Genomic DNA, 9293 nt, shown 5'->3' with positions numbered 1-9293 from the left:
CATTAAGTGTCCATCATGTTAACTTCACTTTTCTTTATACACGTTCTTCATATCAAAATACAATACAGACTGATTTCAGTCACACTTAGTGCAGATCAAATACAAAATGATGCCCTACTTATTAATTTCCTCAGCTGTAAGAACCACTGAATTATTTCCACAAACAAATGTTCCTGAAACAATCCATATGTGAAGCTTCAGAGGAGACAACAACACAATGGTAGAAGGAGGAGTTCCTTCAGTCAGAGACAGAGAGCAGGGAGACACTACAATATTATCACTGTAAAAACTACACACAGAAATGAGTGAATGTATTTATTTGAAGTGTGTCAGAAACTCTTCCATCCATGACACATGTGAACCAGGCTTGTGTTTGCATATAGAGTGAAAGCAACAAACAGTCAGAGACAGTGTGGCTTGTTTGCTGCTTTGGATAAATGCACAATGCTGAGATCAAACCTACACTGTTGCTGCATGAAGAGGATTTTACAGTAAAGCACAGACAGAGCAATATTTCACAGAATGGAGGACATGAATAAACACAGAGCAGATCAGGAGAGACTCTTCTGGAGTCGACACAGATGAGTTTCAGTCTGTTTGTGTGTCTCTGACAAACTGAGGAACTCTGCTTCATGTTGATCAGCAGTTTGGACTCATGTTGGTTAGAAAATCATTCTGACTGTGTTTCTTCCTGCAGGGTGGAGCATGGTGGAGAGCAGAGGTTAAAACCTGGGCCGAGGAAGTGTAAGTTTGACTCAGTCTTTCCTCATGTTATTGTGCATGAGTCAGTGTTCTATCAGTCCATCAGAGCTGTTGTAGCGCAGCCTCGGCGGTTGGATTTCTTTGGTGTTTACTGGAGTTTATTACTCCCTAGCAGGAGTTTTAGGTTCCAGCTTTGTCATTGGCTTTCCTTTTTTCTCTTGTTAGGGAGCTTTAGTGTGTTGTAGTGTCTTTGTGTTGTTTGGGCACTGCTCAGCTCTGAGTTCATGAACTGCAGCCTAACACTGAAACCAGCCTGTGTAGCTGCCGATCTGAGAGTGGGGACGAGTGGGGAGGTGCAGACATGCTGTGTGTGGGTTTCCCCTCAGCCTGGGACATAACAGAGACAACCAAAGCAGACAAAAGACAAATCCAATGAGAGACCAAAAGGGTTGAAAAGGTCCAAACACAGGAATAAACAGCTCCACAGTCAAAAGCAGGCAGGACTCAGACACAAAGAATCTCATCCAAAGGGTCAGACTGGACTGATGGACTGAAGAGTGAGGACACTGAGACACTGAGCTGTGAGCAGCATTATTAGGGTTAGGGTTAGGGCGACAAACGCCAATGTTTAAGAAAACGAGTTACCACCAAAATAAGTTTCACACGGGGTCTCTATTTAAAGTTTTGTAATCAATCACCCATCAACCAATCACAGGGCAGCTTTCCAGCTGTCATGGCGGAGCCCTGTCAGTAGATAGAAAGTATGTCCAGTCGTCTTTTAAATGAGTGTTTTAGCTGTGTGAAATGAATAACTTTGACAGTATCCATGAGGCAGTCCTCGTTTCTTCCATGGGAAAAAAAGTGAAGCCTTCCATACAGAATCCCGAAACTCAGCTGGAGGGAAAATACCGGCCATTTCTGTTCGCATACTAAAGAGAAAACTTTTGTCATGCGGATCAACTGACAGCCGGCGAAATAATATTATTAGAAATACATATATAAATACATAAAATTAGTTTTTTGATGAAATGGATTTATAGCTTTTTGGGTGGAAAAAAGATTTGATTGTTTAATAAATGTTTAAAATCAAAATATAGATTTGAGTTTTTGATGTTTTTGATATATTACAGTTTGAAACATAAAGTAGAAGTTTTCATATAAACCCTTTTTTGGGAAAGAAAACACTTTTTTCTGGATTTATAGTGTTTTGGAAGCAATCTCTTCATTTGTTAGGCGGGACAGCCGAAACCAGTTAAACAAGCTTTTACTGACAGCTCTGAACAGACCACATTAACTTATCATTCATTTTAGTGCAGCCGCCACAACTTCCATTTCACTAAACCATTTTTTTAATCTTCATTTATTATATTTCCTTTTATTTTGCTTTTTTGCTTTGGTTTCATTCTGTAACACTGGACTTATTTTCTATGAAGGTTTGAACTCTGACAGTGTTTGAACAGGAGAGAAAGGAGTATAAAGTGTGTAGTGAGGGGGTCACAGCCTTAAAGCATCTAGAATAACTGTAAAAAATAAAGCCGATCACTTCACAGATTTCACCTTTTGCGGGTTTTTTTCGGAACGTAACCCCCACGATTAACGAGGGACCTCTGATGAGAAGGAAGAGACTGGGCTCTCAGCTGCAGTAAAGGGGGCAGGTCTGGCTCCAAAACAGGTTTCAATGTGCAAGATGTCTTGTCCTCACATTCTTCTTCCATTTCCACTTGTCCTGAAACTTCGGCCTTCGCTGTCAACCTTCCTTTTCTTACTCACACTTGCCATTTTAGAAATGGGCAATAGAAAAAACACAGATCACTGGCAAAACAGGGTGGTGAGAGTTTGACCATGTTTGCTGCCATCTTGTGGTGAAATGGTAAATATATATAAACAATAATTTTTTAAACGTGTGATTTCATCCTGTGGACAACAGTACTGGTGGCATATTATGACATTATTGATTTTAGGACAGAGGCTTCGGCCCAGTGAACATATGAACTGGACTTTTGGTCTGTTCAACAGGAAAAACCCTCAATGATAATGCACCAACAATCCCAACCAAAGAAAGGAACATAAGGACAGAAAAACCAAACAGGAAAGAAAATAGAAATAACTATTGTATATATAACCTAGAAAATTTCACAATAAATTTTGAGTGGGCCAATGCGCGCTCACCCACACTCTGCTGCCGGTCCGCCCCATTATATACCACCAAACCTCATTCCTGATCACCGGCATATGTGAAAGCTTAAGTGGCTTGCCTGTCAAAACAAAAAGTGGCACAGACATGGGGACTCAATATGTCAGAGGTCTAATGTTTATCTACATTTTACATTTTAAATGAAGGTTCTGTGTGAAAACATGCCCAAACGCCATGGCTTCAAAGTTTTGACAGTAATTTGATGCCTGTGGGGAGGGTTGATCGCAGTTTTTCTGGATTTTTTCAAACACCGTTTATCCGATCGCTACCAAACCTCAGAGGGTAGTAGTCCTGACCGAGCCGGTCGATTTGATGTATAATTTGTAGGGGTGGCTAGCGCTAGTTAGCTGTGAAATGAATTAGATGCTTTTATTTTGAAAATCAGTGTGTGTCTGTGTAAGTGTGTGTGTGTGTGGGGGAGGGGGGGGAGACACTCCCTAATGCATGTTAAAACATGTTTTAGTGTTTTATTTTGAAAATCTACACGTCAGCCATACCCTGTTATTGTGCAGGGTCTTTTATTTTGAAAATCCATGTTTGTGTGTCTGTGTGTTGGCAGGTGTGTATAGTGTGTGTCTGCATATTTCTGAGTGGCTTGTATGTAGTTCACCAGGCCTAGTAAGGTCTGTAATGATGTGGAGGCTTTTATTTTGAAAGTGTGTGTGTGTGTGTGTGTGTTCCTGTATGGTTGTGTGTGTGTGTGTGTGTGTGTGTCAGATGATAAACTTTGTATGAATGAACAACACATCAGTCAGTAAAGACAGAATGAAGCCATCAGATGTGTCAGATGATAAACTGCAGCTGTGTCTTTTTCTCTCCATCAGATTTCTGTCAACTTGAAGTCGACACAAACTCAGTGCACACAAAGCTCAAACTGTCTGACAACAACAGGAAGGTGACATGTGTGAGAGAGGAGGAGAAGCAGCCATATCCTGATCATCCAGACAGATTTGACTGGTTTTCTCAGCTGCTGTGTAGAAATGTTCTGACTGGTCGCTGTTACTGGGAGGTCGAGTGGAGAGGAGAGGTTGAAATATCAGTGAGTTACAGAAGAATCAGAAGGAAAGGAAACAGTGCTGACTGCTGGTTTGGAGAAAACAATCAGTCCTGGAGTCTGATCTGCTCTGATGATGGTTACTATGTCTGTCACAATAACAGAGAAACATCCATCTCCTCCTCCTCTGTCTCTCACAGAGCAGCAGTGTATGTGGACTGTCCTGCTGGCACTCTGTCCTTCTACAGAGTCTCCTCTGACACACTGATCCACCTCCACACCTTCAGCACCACATTCACTCAGCCTCTACATGCTGGGTTTGGGTTCTGGTTGGGTTCTGGTTCCTCAGTGAGTCTGTGCTGTGTGTAGAAGCAGAGTGTGTGGAAGTGACAGCAGCTTCAACTTTGTGCTTTAAATGTTGATGATGTTTCACTTTCATTTGAATCACTGACTGTGATTTCAGGTCAGAACATGTTTTTGTCTTAGAAGCAGTGAAATGAAGAATGTGAAGCTGAATTTATGATCATGAACTTTGACATGTCCTCACAAATGAAACCCTTACATTAAGAAATGCATGATTCCATGTTGTTATGGCTCTGATATTAAAATGTAGTATTATAATAGGAGTTAATGGACCTAAGTGGAAAACACCATTTAAAACTGCTGCAATACAAACACTAATAACTCCAACTCAATATTTTGGCTAAACTTTGACATGACAGATATAAAATAATGCCTGAGCCTCCCAACTTGTAACATAACTTGTTTTGTGCATTTTTACATTAAATATTTGCATCATGCAATCTAACTGGCATTTAAAGCGTTAAACTCCTCCAATGATGTTTGGTAGTTCTGAGCAGTCCTGAAGCTGTTTCACATATTTATGCAGAAAAATATGAATCTGTTCAGTTTTTATAGCAGTTTTTAGAAGCGGACATTTTTGTCCCTGATGACACAAAGGGTAGTAAATGTGTTTCCCAGTGTTCTGGTGATGGATCAGAAACATTTACATTTGAATTCTAAAATTTGTGTTGAACTGCCCGATTGCCCTTTTTTTTCCTCAACCTGTGACGTCGGTGGAACTGCGATCACTCACCTGCTCCTGCCCGGGACGTTAAAAAGAAGCAAAGACACAAAGAAAATATAATACTTATGAGTGAATGACACATCTTTGAAAAAATATTTTATATATTTGAAAAAGTAAAAAAACCTGCACTGAGGGGTGAAGTGGACATCAGCTGAAACTGCTTTAGTATTTTTCACCTTTCTTGTATTTATGATAAAATCAGGAATTTACTGTGACGTATCGACAGGTTTATTTAAGGAGACGTCGTGACGTGCCGGCCGCTGCTCATTTGCATAAAACAGTTGGAGGCAGATATGAAGGATTTTACTGCTGCGTAAATATTGAAACTGGTTTTTGAACGTTGATCCAAAAAGTTCTGATCCCCACAGTGTGTGTGTGTGAACACTGTACACTGAAAACACATCATGTTAATCAAAGGGAAACAAACACAGATATTAAAAGTGTGAAAGATTCAGATTAAAATGATTGATCCCCATAGAGAATATATCTCTAACAGATTCACACACATCACAGTGTAAACATGCAGCTTCACACACACTGAAGCTTCATCTCTGTTGTGTCTCTGTGCTTGAAGGAGTCACACAGACACACTGTGCTGTGTCACTGTGTCCTCATATTGTTCCTCTGTTGTGTTACTGTCGATACAAACTGCTTCACACATGTTAACAAAAAGAATAAAAACCAACATGAACTGATGTGAGTGTGAGACATGAAAACACATCAGTCTGTCCAATGGCGCCACCTGCTGACAGAAACCTGTGATCAGCTGCTGTCTGGTTAAAGTGAGGCAGAATCTCCATCAGTCAACAGATGAAGATCTACATCTATATGAACACAGAGGTCATCTGGATCCATCACATCTGAACTTTACTATAATAAAAACAGACATGTCAGGATGACATCACTGAACAGTGCAGGTCTGTCAAGGTGTCAGTCACTGTCAGATGGATTTCTCTGCACCTTTCTGTCTCACTCGCTGCTCGCTCACATACAAACAACTTCCTGGGTTGTTGTGTTACATTTTATTAAAGATAAGATAAGATAAGATAAGATAAGATAAGATAAGATAAGATAAGATAAGATAAGATAAGATAAGATAAGATAAGATAAAACTTTATTAATCCTGAAGGAAATTCTTGTGCCAGAGGTATCAAGTTACATTAAATGCAGTTAAGTACAGAGTATAAGAGTATAAGTGTCACTATGATCCAATCAGAGTACAGTACGCAGTATGAGCAGATACAGATGACTCTGTCCCTTCTTGTATGTTGCCTCAGCGTTTGTGGACCAGTCCAGTTTGCGGTCAATGTGGACACCCAGGTATTTGTAGCTGTCCACAATGTCCACGTTGGTACCTTTGATGCTGTCCGGGTCTGGGAGTGTCTGGTGCTTCCTGAAGTCCACCACCAGCTCTTTTGTCTTTGTGACATTCAGCTGCAGGTGGTTTTGTCCGCACCACTGCACGAAGCTGTCCACCACACTCATGTACTCCGCCTCCCGACCTCTGCTGGTACAGCCCACAATGGCAGAGTCGTCCGAGAACTTCTGCAGGTGGCAGGACTGTGAGCAGTGTCTGAAGTCCGATGTATAGAGTGTGAACAGGAATGGAGACAGTACTGTGCCCTGTCCTAACTTTAAGCCTGGTCCTGGCCTGAAGCTCTTTGCACCTCTGAGCACACAGACACAGACTGAGGAGCTGCTCTCCATTCAGGATGAAGGCTGCCTCACATGGACCAATCAGAGGGAGGAGCTGGAGCCGTGTGGCCTGGAGCTCAGCCTGACATGAAGGTAGAAGAATCAGTCTTCTTCCACATGTAGTCAGTCGTACTCATGCCCACTCAGACCCTCAGGGCCTCTGCTGAGCCTCTAAAACCACAACCCGGCTGCTACCCAAGAGCCTGGATCCATCAGAGAGGAGCGGACATGGCTGAAACCGGGTCCAGGACCCAGTGAAACAGAGAGAGGGTCCACTGTAGGTCCTGCAGCTCCAGGGTTTAACACACAGAGAGTCTCTTCTTCTGTGGTTCAGCAGCAGCTTGATTCTGAGGATGGTTCAGTGCAGCTTCATGGAAACATGTAGCTTGATTCTGAGGGTTTAGTGGATCAGAGATCAATAATCATCTCTGATCTGTCTGGAAAAGCTTCATGTTGATGGTTGGAGGAGGCTTCAGGCGCCTGTTGGTCTGTAGAGGAGCGAGCGTCCTCTGTTGAAATCTCTGTTGTTGTAAAGTCAAAGTTCAGCTGTGTTCTTGTAGATGTGCTGGAACTCTGCATCTGTGGACTGATGAACTTTCTGCCTCACTTCAAGCAGACAGCAGCTGATCACAGGTTCCTGTCAGCAGGTGGCGCCACAGAGTCGCTCCTGAAACACCTTCAATGGAGCCCAGCAGTCTGAATATGATGTCATCATCTTTCACAGGATCAGGTGTGTTTCCTGTGTCAGTGGACTTTGTGTTGTGGTTCTGTTTTCTTTGGTGTGTGTCCGTGTTTGTATGAATTTATATCTTATACAGCTGTTGTGTTTAGTTTCGATTTAACCCCTAACTAGTAACACAGTGTTTGCTGTGTGGTGGTTTCTTATCAGGTTTACATCACAGCCTGTGTATGTGAACACACCTCATAAGAAGTCCCTGAAAACACGTCACCTGACAACTTTAATAACAAAGTGAAGTAACTTCATGGTCAAACTACCATGTCAGCAACACAGAGGGTAAAGAAAGGGTTAATAGCTGCTGCTTCTCTCTGTGCTAGAGCCCTCTCTGCTTTCATCCTCGTACAGTTTCCCCTTCTTCCTTCAGCAGGTCCTCCACACTGGCCCTTTCATGGCAGACCGTGGCCCCTGACTGACTGGACCCTGCAGTCCCTGTCCTCTGCTCACCAGGTAGTTAACCACAGCTCATCGCTGTTGGTGTCTGTTTGTTTTCAGTCAGTCTGTGGATTCTTCCAGCTCTAAATAAACACTGAGATTATCATCAGATTATATTGTATATATAGTTTGAATACATCAGTGTTACCATCTACATATATATTAAAATCCATTCCTCTGTGGGATCAATACACTTTAACCTTTGGGGTTCAGATCAGAGTCAGAACTGTTTTTATTGATCAACGTTCAATATTCACGCAGCAGTAGAATCCTTTATGACGTCATCACTGTCCGCCTCCGGCTGCTGTATGAGCAGCGGTACGTCACGACGTAAAACCTCAAACACTTTAATATAGACGAGCTGAAACTAAAGAAAGTCCCATTCACAGGTCACGCTGTTTATCTGTCGCCTTAAATGTTGCAGAAAGTCGTTTCACAGAAAGCAGAGAGAGTTTTTAAAGGAGCCCAGAGCAGTGGAGTAAAACTCTAATCTCTAAATCTCTCTCTATCGCTCTGAACGAGCCGCCAGGTTGTTCCAATCACATGGAGAGATCAGCCAATCAGAGACTGGAGGAGGTCATGTGATGTACGGGAGTTCACTGGAGAGAAATGAAACAAACTAATCTTCTTAAACTGTTTAGAGTGTGTTTGAGTGTCTGTGACGTTTTGAATGGATGAATAATTTTTATTTTTGGTTTTATACAATACAGTACAAATACACAATTCACCTCAAAACCAAAGAGGGAATAGGCTGAAGCCTCCAGCTTATGTTTACTCAAACAGTTTGAGCTGATGTCCACACTCAGTGTAAATGTAACTTTTTTACTTGTGTTGTTTCTGAAATGTGTGGAATGATAGTGGGTGTAGCCTGTATCTAGCTGCAGACTGTGACTGTGTGTCTTCATATATCACCATGAATGCTTCATTAAATAACACTCAGCTCATGCTGAACTAACCATGTGATCATGTCTGCTGGAAGTAAAAGCTTTGATATAGTCAGTGTTTCTACAACTGCACTTTCTGGACAGGAAGTGCAGACCAGGGTTGATCCAACCAGCTGGAAGAAGATGAGCTGAAGCAGTGACAGAAAAGTTTGATGCAGCAGCTGTTGGTTTGTTTGGTGCTTTGGTGGAAACGCACTGAACACATGTGAGGTTAACCTGAGAAAGAGCTGGAAAAACTACACCCACAGAGAAAGGAGCGAGGTGTCATGTGTCATGATCACACCACGAGTTACTCAGAACTTCCTCAGAACATTACACACACACAGTCTCTGGTTTTCCCCTAACCGGCATCTTTACGCTCGCTGCCTCGCTGCCGGTGAAAACAATGAAAACGTCCCCAGCCTGAAGGTCAGACTCGGTGTGTTACTGTGGGTTAAGGTGATTCTCGTGAAGTGTCAGCAGTGAGTGAAGGTGTTGGTCAGCAGCTCCATCAGTCTGTAACAGCA

The 9293-nt window shown here is 42.3% G+C and overlaps 1 pseudogene; it reads left to right on the top strand.

Moving 5' to 3' along the window:
- Positions 1–4196, top strand: part of LOC114435378 (NLR family CARD domain-containing protein 3-like) — a 10568-nt pseudogene extending 6372 nt beyond the window's left edge.
- The last annotated feature ends 5097 nt before the right edge of the window (positions 4197–9293 follow it).

Source organism: Parambassis ranga, chromosome 5, assembly GCF_900634625.1.
Source record: "Parambassis ranga chromosome 5, fParRan2.1, whole genome shotgun sequence".
NCBI lineage: Eukaryota > Metazoa > Chordata > Actinopteri > Ambassidae > Parambassis > Parambassis ranga.
Note: the sequence above shows the minus strand (reverse complement) of the source record. Positions and strands in the feature narration are given on the sequence as shown.